Source organism: Erinaceus europaeus, chromosome X, assembly GCF_950295315.1.
Source record: "Erinaceus europaeus chromosome X, mEriEur2.1, whole genome shotgun sequence".
Classification (NCBI taxonomy): Eukaryota; Metazoa; Chordata; class Mammalia; order Eulipotyphla; family Erinaceidae; genus Erinaceus; species Erinaceus europaeus.
Genome location: NC_080185.1, coordinates 68,980,233 through 68,991,906, shown reverse-complemented (window position 1 = coordinate 68,991,906; position 11,674 = coordinate 68,980,233). Strand labels below are relative to the sequence as shown.

Below are 11,674 nucleotides of genomic sequence, written 5' to 3'. Positions count from 1 at the left end.
TTGCTGGATTCAGGTCCCTGTTTTCAATTGGTCTGACTGAAGAATCTTTTGTGAGGGAAAATGATGTTGCTGAATGCTTGGTTTTCAGCTGGGGTCTGGGCAGGCATTCATATAGTGAGAAAATCATATATATATCAAGAGAAATGAAACTTCTGAAAGGTAATGTGACTGCAGCTAAAAGGGAAGTTAAGGAACATAGGAGTTCAGCAGTGTCCTAGGTTTTATTCCCGAAAAGCTGCAACATGAAAGCAAAATTTTCTCTAGGCAAGGGTGCCTCTAGGAAGTCCTCTGCTGCCTTCTCCTGGCAGCGAGCAGTTACTACCTAAATCTATCTCCATCTCATCCCCAAGTCCCTTTCAGTTTAGAGTCCCCCACACCCCGCTCTGCCTTCTGTCTTGCTAGCCCAAATGGTTGGGGATGTATAATGTGCATAATGTGCATTGAGTGGGGACCAAAAAGGCTACCTAACAGTTCGTGCTGAGCCGTTTCCTACCAAGCCGGCAGGCAATTCACTGGTTCACTCCTTCCCCACCCCCCTCACAAACACTGTCTTCCTCCATTAGCTCATTCTCCTTCATTCCCCCTTCCCGCCCTTAACTGTCCCTCCCCATCGCCATTGAAAAGGGCTGTCTCAGCACAGTCTCCTGCAGTCGGTCAACTGTCAGGACTGGAGGAGTGGCTCGTCCCTACTGCACGCAACTGTCCACGCTGCTAAGCAGAAGGCAAGCAGAACAGACCATACAGAGCGACTGTAGCAGCGGTGTCACAGGCGACCCAAGGCTATCCAAACAATACAGTACCGGAGCCCGAAAAACCTTAGAGGCAGCTCCCAGGAAACCAACTAATTCTAGGACGGTGAGCTGTGGTGGTAGCGCTGTTACTACAATTGTAGCCTCCTTGGAGCTGGCGGAAGTGTTTTCCCTTTTTCACTTACCACCTCTTTGTACTGTAGAGGCTTCATTCACTGAGTAAGTATCTGGTTAGGGTGCCAGAACAAAATGCAGCCTGTAAGGTGTGTGTCCTGCGCAAAATGTGCGGAGATTTCCTGCAGCTTGTGGCTTGAGGTTTCATTGTAACCAAACAGCAGCTTTAGAGACATTTTGGTAGTTCTCCTTTCTTCCTTCCAAGATAAAGGTAAGGTAGGGGCAAAGGGGGTATAATTTCGGTGGTGGGGGTGGGGTGGGTTGAGGTAGTGTCTGAGTTGGGGGTGGGGCAGAAGGTTAAAAAAAAAAAGAAGTAACTAGTAATCTTGCCCTCGGTTTGGCTAGGTTACTTTGTGAAAATGTTTTTCTATCAAAAAAATGTCCGCTCATGAAATCTCCCTGACCTTGAGCAAAAATGTCTTACACTTTAATTAAACGAATACAGTCAGCATCAGTGAGATTGAGAGATATCCTAAGATTGGTACAAATGACAAGAAAAACACCACACCCCGGACTTTTTGGCAAACTCTGAGAGGTCCTAGTATATCAGCAATCTTTCCAGCCCTGTCAGACCTTCCACTGCTGTGTCACGTTCGTCCCACTATTTTTGAGGACTCCGGGGTTGAATGAGTCATGCTTTCTGTAACTACTGAGGGTTGACCTTTAGAATTGAGCAGAAGAGAGCACAATAAGCCTCCTGCAAGTGCTCAGGGTTACTGGGAATATTCCACTTGGTGCTCTGGTTCCTTCCTTCCCACCTTACTGGTACAGCGTAGTCTGCACTACTAGATGTAAAAATGGTAGCTATGGAAAATTCTGCCTAACACATGCGCGCACAAACACATACACATACACTATAAATTTACAATTGTGCATGTGTAAACCGCGTCTTCTTTAGAGACTTTAAATGAGGTCTGCCAGGTTGTGGAGACATGACTAGCACAGGAGCACTTAGCTGCTGATAGACTACAGTAAGTGTGTGTGTGTGTGGGGGGGAGACATGTCACTTTCCTAGAGTGTATAGCAGGATCTACTTCTTTCTTCTCCTAAGGAAAGCTTTAGTAGAGATCAACTGCAGTTTACCTCTCAGAATGCAGAATGATGCAGTACTTCCTGAGCTGCTATGGCCGCCTTTGTAGTTTCGGTATCCCAGCTTTGTAGTGTGAATGAATCTGCTCGCCTCTTGTAACTGGTCCTAAAGTCACAGCAGAGTGTCACTACCAGAATGTCGATTTTGAACCTGGGAATCTTTATTTTGCGTCATTGCGGCATAAACCTACAAAGCTGAAGAGAAGGGGGATTAAGATAGAAAGAATAAAATCCTTTCCAGGATGATTTCAACCAGAGGAGCTGCTTTTGTGTGAAGGAAACTGCATGGAACCAAATTATTAAAAATAACAATATGCAGGGAATAGTAAAGAAAACACGAATGGGGGGGGTGATGGTTTTAAAGGAATCACATATATGCTTTTAGCACTACAAGGAGGAAACATCCTGAGGTGCTTAAGATTCCTGAATACCGAACAGAGTGCCAGAAAAGGTATTGTACCATATGACTAAAGTGATGCTTCTGCTCCCTGTTCCTCCATCCAGAACACTTGCTCCTCAGAATAGCTAAGAGGTGCCCAAAGCTGGGGGGAGGCACTGCAGCATAGCCAAAGCTGTTTTTTTCTTCTTCTCTCTCTCCTCTAACCCCACTTCTTCCCCTTCTTCCTTCTTCTTTACCTTTTCTTCTCCGGGGGGCGGGATGGGGCTCAGTGCTCAGTGCCTACTTTTAAAAATCAAGACATAGACACACACAGAGAGAAAAAGGGAGAAGCCAAATCAGTGAAGCTCCCTTCCATGAGGTAATGGCCTGGCTCCAACCTGGATGGTGCAATCAGCCTCACTATTCAAGTGACATCTTTTTTTTCTATGTACTGTTTTGAACTAGGGTATCAAACACAAATTTGTGGTCTCACTATACTTCTTTTTTCATTTTCCCAGCCTCCTTTCTCTCTCCTTTCCAGAATGCACTTACCTAGTGATATGTTTTAGAGGGCAACAGCTGCAAGGGAGACCATGATTGCCAGTGTTAAATTTTCTCTTTTCCAAGGATTTTAAGCAATGGGGATTTGAAGACTGGAGTCTTCAAAATACAGCTAATTCTTCAAAAGAAACCTCACTGGAAGGAGCAAAGTGGGGGGAGGAGGGATAGGAGGCAAAAGCACCAGGTTTTCCTCATTAGGAAAGGGACTGAAAAGTGGAGGTTGTAGAAAAAGTCAAGCAGCGGAGTGGAGAGGGGCAATATTCTTTATTGCAAAGGGGGACAGATCTACATGCCAAATTTAGAAGATAGTGTGCTTTAAAATAGGAAAGACTGATGCTTCCCTTTTGACTTTGACTTTGCTCTTTTCTTTTTAAATAGTAAGACTCTGCTTTTCCAAATTTGAGGCTAATCTATTTCCCTAGGTTGTGTACAGTGTTTTAACTTTGGAAGAAGGCCCAAACAGCATAATTGTAGAATGGTATCTAGGCTAAGAGGGAGAAGATTGAGACTGGGCTTACAGAGGCAATTTAGGCTGCATAGTTATATTACCAAGAGAAACACATTCAAAGAGGATCTTTAATTTTTTGGTATGGAGGCAACTAAGGATTTGGTGGAAAAGGGACAAAATCAAATATCAAATAATTCATTATTGTTGTAGATCAAGAATTATTATTTTTTTGTTAGTGGAACTGACAGTTTTTGTGTATTTGAAATATAGGAACGGGAAAAATTTAGAATAAACACAATCACTTTCTAGAGTTCAACTATTTGCTAAGAGTTGAAAGGAGCCTTTTTATTTCAAGAAACCAGAATGCAAGTCTCTTGGACACTGAAGCTTTGTTGAATTTGGGCATCTGGGAGTACTGGCAGGAGGGATTGCATATTTCCCATTATTTCTTCACCTAGTATTCAAAACTGTATTATTATTATTATTGTTGTTGTTGTTGTTGTTGTAAGATAGAATCCCTGATAACTTCCAATTGTTGTTGGCAAGAATAAATTTGGTAAAGATTTTTAAAGTAAGGGATTCTCCTTTTCTCTATGCAAGCATTCCATAACAGCTTTTAACCAGAATTGATAAGGTTTTTGGAAACTTGTCTGCGCAGATAAAGAGAGGTATACCTACAAGAGAACAGCATATAAGCCACATTTTTTAAGCTGTATTGATGAAATATGCATGGCTGCCACATTTCCTATTAGTGGAAAGAAAAATTATTCAGAGTTCTAACCTTCAAAATTTGTGTTTCACATTTTTTAGTCTAGGTTATCTGCTTATGTATTAAGCAAATAAATTTAAAAACAAATATTAAGTTACTATAACAGAATATTGAATTATTAAATAATATGAAAATATGATTTGAATCACTATTAACCAGGAGACATCTTATGAATGTATTTTTTTTGTGATTGATGTGAACATCATTCACTAGATATTCAATCAGAACATCAATGTGACTGATGCTCCAATTAACTATAGTAGAAGAAGGAACCAATATTTGCTAAAAGTTGAAATAAGATTTATAAAACGTCCTCTACCTATAATACATAGACATTCCTACTCATAGGTCAGGCAGGAAGTAGATATGGGGAGAATCAAAAACACGTAAAGAAGAATGTAGGTAGACATGCTCTTTTATGAGGTTAAGACATAGGCATTTACCCTGTAAAAAATAAGTACAGAACAGGGTCCAGGGAAAGGAGAAGAAGTGTACATGAAATCCAGGCATATATACTTGTCAGACTCCAGAAATAATCAGGGATAAAAGTGTGAGTAAGGGGCAGACTAGATTTACCTGCACACTGTAGACTGAATTATATGCTGCTAGGTTTAGGGGGTTCAGATTACATAGGGCTGTCATTCATTGGGGGAATTAGATAGGATAGGAGTATCTAGAAAGGTGTTTTTCCTAAATTTAGATCCTTCCTCTGATCTGACACTATTTTTTTCATTTCAGAACTGTCAAGCATCAGGTGCATGATGGGAACTCTATCAATTAGCATGGAGATTTTATTATAATGCTAATAAAATGAATCTCAGGTTTGCTTAGGGGATACCTCATTCACCTTATTGATTATAGCTGGTTCCTTCCACATCTTGTTTCTACCTGGTCTTTAAAAGAAGTGTTCAGTCTCATGTCTAACAGATTATATATTTTGTAAGACATTAATTTGTTTATTTTTTTAATACGTAGTATGATAATTCAGAAGAATAAGCAATATTTAATAATGAATTTTAAATAGCAACAATAGTTTACAAATAATATGTTAAAATTATTATTTTAACACCATAATATCGGGGGCCAGGCAGTGGCACACCTGATTAAGCGCTCATGTTACAGTGCACAAGGACCCAGGTGCAAGCCCCTGGTCCCCATCTGCAGGGGGAAGCTTCATGAGTAGTGAAGTAGAGCTTCAGGTGTCTCTCTGACTTTCTCCCTTTCTATCTCCCCCTCCCCTCTCAATGTCTCTCTGTCTCTATCCAATGACAAACAAATACAAATATTTTTTAAAATAAACACCAAAATATGAACCAAAGTTAGACTTATTATTATTCTGTTTTGCACTATAGCACATTTTAAACTAGCTCCAAGTTGAGTATAGACCCAGGGACAAAGTTTTTAGCATGACATCTCTTTCTTTTTATACCCAACAAGTATCTAAGTAACCTCAGACAACGTTTAAATCACTGTCCTACTATATAACAAGGATATAAATATAAAAATCTTGCCTCTAGTATAACAAGTTATATGACATGTTTATACATTTTACAAATTTATCTTAATTATTTCAGACCTCATACACAATGGTCTCATTTCTTTTGCCTATTCCTTAGAGTGTATCTAAGTTTGAAGAAATCAAAGGCCATGAAAGTGATTATTGGGGAAAGAAAAAATGACAAATCATAATAAATCAAATGGTAATAAAAGAACTCAGTATGCTATTGTTTTTTTTAAAAACTATGTTCATCTATACAATCTTAACATATTGTATGATACACACATGTATGTGCACACACATGCACAGCAAGTAAGAGAGCTTGTTTGTTTGCTTTGTTTTCCTGAGAGTTCATTTTTCAGGCTTTTGTGCATTTTCCTATTGTTTGTCTTTTTATTTTTCTTTCTTTCCTTTTTTAAACTTCTTTTTTTAATAAAGAGTTAATGGTTTACAGTATAATATTTTTTTCACTACACTCCCATCACCAAAGGTCTGTGTGTCTATTCTCACCCTAATAGATAACCATTATAGTTCTTCTAAAACCATAGATAAAGGTTGATTTTTTCACATTCCTATATTCAAGTGTCTATATTATAAATATGGGTGAAATCATTCTGTAGTTGTCCTTTACCTCTTTACTTGCTTCTCTAAGCATAGTCTTCTCTAATGCCATTCACTTAATCCCAAGGGGCATGACACCCTCTTTCTCATTTCTGAGTACTACTCCATTGAGTATATACCCCATAACTTTTTTTTAACAGAGCACTGCTTAGAGCTGGCTTACATGGGATTGTACCTGAGACTTCAGTGCCTCAAGCATGAGAGTTTCCATGTATAACCATTATACTCTCTACCCTAACACCCCATATTTGTTTTACCCAGTCCAGTCATCAGTTGAAGGGCATTTCAGTTGTTTCCAAGTTTTTCCTATTGTGAATAAAGCTGCTTTGAACATAAGGGTGCATATAGCCCTTCAAATCAGTGTTATATCTTTTGGGTAAATGCCTAGTAGTAGAATTGCTGGATCATAAGGTATTTCCACTTGTATTTGTTTAAGAATTCTCTTTACTGTTTTCCATAATGGCTGTACCAATTTTCACTTGCACCAGCAGTGTAGTAGAGTTCCTCTCTCTCCAAACTCTAACACTTAACTATCATTTTATTGATGGAGCTCATTTTCATAGTTGTGAGGCAGAATCTCAGTGTGGTTTTAATTTGCATTTCTCTACTGACACTGATGAGTGAACTGGAGCGTTTCTGCATATGACTGTGGACCATGTGTGTCTTTTTATTATAGAACTGACATTTTAAAAATTATCTTATTTATTTATTCTATATGACGGAACAGAGAGAAATTGAGAGGAGCGGGAGAGGGAGAAAGAGAGAAAGATAAAAAGAGAGAGAACTGCAGACCTGCTTCTCTGCTTGTGAAGCTTCCCTCCTGGAAGTGGGGACCGTAGGCTTGAACCCAAATCCTTGCACACTATAATGTATACACTTAACCAGGTGTGCCGCCATCCTGCCCTGAGAACACTGTCTATTCATATCTTCTGCTCACTTTTTATTTGGCTGTTCTTTTTCTTTTTGTTGATGTTTAACAAATTTCTCTGGTTATGACAGTGAGGATAGATGTCTTCCAGCATTATTAGTCTAGGCTACCTAACTCATCCTACTATCCTGGCTTTATTTTCTATTTTACCTCTTGGTTATTTTTTCTACTCCCCTTTTCTCAGTATAAAGACCTCTACTTCAAACTAATTTAAAGATTTTGACAAAGTCTCTTTGCCAAGATTTATTGTTGATTTTGTGTGTATTATACTATTCTTTAAAATATGGTTTACAGTGTAATTGCACATATTTGTTATCAGTTTATTATGCCTATAAAACATATGTTTTTCCATAGATCAATTTATATTCCCACAAGCAGTACAGAAAGGTTCCTTTGCCTCCACAACCTCTCCAGCTTTTGTTGCTGCTATGTTTTCTGACGTATGACATTCTCGTAGTAGTGAAGTGGAAGCTTATTGTCTTCATTTGCATTTCTCTGACAATCAGTGACTTGGAGCATTCTTTCATAGGTCTGTTGACCTTTTGGATCTCTTCTTTGGTGAATACTCTGTCCATACCTTCTCCTCATTATTGGATGGGGTCATTTGTTTTCTTCTTGCTGAATCTGGCAAGTTGTTTATATTAATTTTGGTTATTGGCCCCTTGTCTGATGCACATATTGTAAAGATCTTCTGCCATTCTGTGAGGAGTCTCTTTGTCTGGGTTGTGGTTACTTTTGCTGTGCAGATGCTTTCTAACTTGATGTAGTCCCATTTGCCTGTTTTTGTTTTAGTCTTCTTTGTAATTGGATTTGTATAATTGAAAATGGCTTTAAAATTTGTGTGGAAAAGAGTTCTGCCAGTATTTTCCTCCAACTATTTGATAGTTTCTGGCCTAATATTCAAATATTTTATCCCATTTAATAGTCTTGGAACCTTTGTCAAAGAGTAGATGTCCATAGGTGTGGGGGCTTACTTCCGGGCTCTCAATTATATTCCACTGGTCAATGTGTCTATTTACGTTCCAGTACCAAGCAGTTTTGATCACAATGGCCTTATAATACAATTTAATATCTGGGAGTGTGATGCCTCCAGTTCTGTTCTTTCTTCTCAAGATTGTTTTGGAAATTCTAGGCCTTATCATGTTCCAGATAAATATTTGTAGCTTTTTTCTATTCTCCTAAAAATTTTGGATGGGTTCAAAGTGGGAATTGCATTAAGTTTGTGTATGGCTCTGGGTAGTATAATCATTTTGATTATGTTAATTTTTCCAACCCATGAATGTGGAATATCTTTCCACTCCTTCATGACTTTTAGTATTTTCTAAAAGAAAATACTATGAAAATACTATGAATAGTGACTCATAATTTTCAGCATACAAGTCTTTCATTTTTTGGTATGGTTTATTTCTAGCTATTTTATTGTTTTGTTGCTATAATAAAATAAATTGATTTCTGGATTTTTTCTTCTGCTACATTAGTATTGGCATAGAGCAATGCCACTGACTTTTGTATGTTAATTTTGAAGCCTTACTATATTGCCTGATACTTTCCAAGAGCTTCTTGTTGGATTCCTTAGGTTTTCCAATGTACATTATCACATCATCTGCGTATTACGAGAGTTTGACTTCTTCTCTTCCAGTCTGTGTCCCTTTTATTTCTTTCTCTTTCCTGATTGTTATAACAAGAAATTCTGACACTATGCTGAATTATAATGGTAATAGTGGACAGCCCTGTCTAGTATCTGATCTGAGGGACATGCTTCTAATTTTTCACCACTGAGTATGATGTCTGCTATAGGTTTACTATGTATGGACTTCACTCTCTTGAAAAAAATGTTCCTTCTGTTCCCATTTTTTGTAGTGATTTGATCATAAAGGGATGTTGGATTTTGTCAAAGGCTTTCTCTACATCTATTGATATTGTGGCTTTTAGTCTTGCTTTTATTGATATTGTGGATCACATGGATTAAATAACGTATATGAAACCAACGTTGCATCCCTAGGATTAAGTCCACTTGGTCATGATGAACGATCACTTTAATATACTGCTTTATCTGATTAGCTAGGATCTTGTTCAGTATTTTAGCATCTGTGTTCATCAGAGACATTAGTCTGTAGTTTTCTTTTTTGTTGTGTCCCTATCTGCTTTTGTTATCAGGGTGATTTTTGGCTCCATAGAAGCTGGAAGGGAGTATTCTTGTGTCTTCAGTCTTTTGGAAGAGTTTTCAAAATAGAGGAATTAACACTTCCTTGAAGGTTTTGTTGAATTCATTTGTAAAACCACCAGGACGTTTATAGTTGGGAAGGTTCTAATAACTGTTTAATAACTGTTGCAGTCTTTTTTGGCTTTGATTAGCCTGTTCATATTTTATAGTTTCTCTTTGTCTAAATTTGGATGTTTGTATGTATCTGGGAACTCATCCATTTATTCCAGGTTCTCTAGCTTGATGTCATATAGTTGTTCGTAGAAGTCTAGCATGGTATGTTGGATTTCAGTGGTGTCTGTTTTGATAGTTTCTCTTTCTTTTATAATCCTGTTTATTTCAATCTTCTCTTTTTTGTTTTCCGAGTCTAGCTAACAGTTGTTGATTTTCCTTCCTCTTTTGATAAACTAGCCTTTAGCTTCATTGATCTTTTGTATGATTTTCTTATTTTCATTGTTATTTATTTCTGTCTTAACTTTAGTTATTGCAGTCCTTCTGGTTGCTTTAGGGTTTCTTTTTTCCTCTTCTAAGTCATTAGGGTGTACATTCAAGTTGTTTATATGAACTTTTTTCCTCCTTTCCTAGTGTGTGCTTGTATAGCTATGAACTTCCCTCTCAGGACTGCCTTAGCTATGTCCCATCCCAAATATTTTGATAGCTCATATTTTCATTTTCATTGAATTTTCAAATATTTTTATTTATTCCTTAATTACTTCTTTGATCCCATAGTTGTTAAGTAGTTTACTGTTGAGTTTCCATACGTTGGGACTTTTACTAATTTTTTTTTGTTGTTATTAAATGCTAGTTGAATTCTATGATGGTTTGAGAAGAAAAACTTGGGTTGATTTTGATGCTCTTGAACTTGTTGAAACTGTCTTTGTGGCCTAACATCTGGTCTATCCTTGAAATGAGCCATGTAGACTTGAATAGAATGTGTATTCCAGTTCTTGGAGTGAATGACTCTGAAAATGTCAAATAGTTCTCCTTTACATATTTCTTAATTTAATTCTCTCATTTCTTCATTATTTTTCTGCCTAAATGATCTCTCTATTTGGGAGAATGGGGTTTTGAAATCCTCTACTATTACTTTGTTGCTGTTAATAATATTGCTGTATCTCTTTCAGTAGATGTTTTGATGCATTTAGATAGCTTCTCATCAGGTGCTTAGAAGTTATAATTGTTAACTCCTGGAAGTCGAGCAGTAGCGCAGCGGGTTAAGTGCATGTGGTGCAAATCACAAGGACCCACGTAAGGATCCCGGTTCGAGCCCCAGCTCCCCACTTGCAGGAGAGTCGCTTCACAGGCCATGAAGCAGGTCTGCAGGTGTCTATCTTTCTCTCCCCCTCTGTCTTCCCCACCTCTCTCCATTTCTCTCTGTCCTATCCAACAATGATGACATCAACAACAATTACAACAAGGGCAACAAAAGGGAATAAATTTTTAAAAATTTTATAAAAAATAATAATTGTTAACTCATTTTTAATTAACTGATCCTCTAAGCATTAAGTAATTTCCATCCCTATCTTTTTTCCATTTCATTTATTTTAAGGTCTATAGTGCCAGAGATGAGAATTGCTGTCCCTGTGCATTGGCTTGTATGGTAGTTTTCCATCCTCTCATTTTGAATCTGTATTTGTCTCATTGAATTAGGTGAGATTCCTGCAGTCAACATATGGTTGAGTTGTGTTTTCTGATCCATCTTTCTACTCTGTGCCTTTTAATAGGTGAATTCAAGACATTAAAATTTATTGATATTATAGAATGAAGATATTTTAATGCCATTATTCTAAGCTTTTAGAGTGTTCTGATATATGGCATGTTTGTGCTGATGTGGTTGTTTACAGGAGACCTTTCAGAACTTCTTGCAGGGCAGGATTGGTGATAGTTGATTCCTTCAACTGTTGCTCATCAGAGAAGGTTTGTATGCCTCCATATAGTCTGAATGACAGTCAAGCAGCATATAATTATCATGGTTGAAAGCCTTTCTCATTGAGAGCTCGATAGATATCCTGCCATTCTCTTCTGGCCTTTACTGTTTGTATGGAGAAATCTGCTGCTAATCATATGGATTTTCCTCCTCTGTAGGTGACTTTTTGTTTTTCACTTGCATCTTTCAGGATACTTTCTTTATCCTTACTCCATTTCATTCTAAATATTTGTCCTGGTTTCCTGAGTTAATTGTGTTTGGGACCTTCTGGTTTTTTCAAACCTTTAGGCCATTTATGTTGCCTAGAGTAGGGAAGTGCTCAGCTATT

The 11,674-nt window shown here is 37.7% G+C and overlaps 1 protein-coding gene across 2 annotated transcripts in view; it reads left to right on the top strand.

Moving 5' to 3' along the window:
- The first annotated feature begins 638 nt into the window (after window positions 1-638).
- PCDH11X (protocadherin 11 X-linked) overlaps window positions 639-11,674 on the top strand; it is a 227,337-nt gene continuing 216,301 nt past the window's right edge. For both annotated transcript variants that reach the window (XM_060183182.1, XM_060183181.1), the window contains exon 1: window positions 639-968. The gene's annotated coding sequence lies outside the window, so the exon portion shown is untranslated. The remainder of the gene's footprint in view (window positions 969-11,674) is intronic.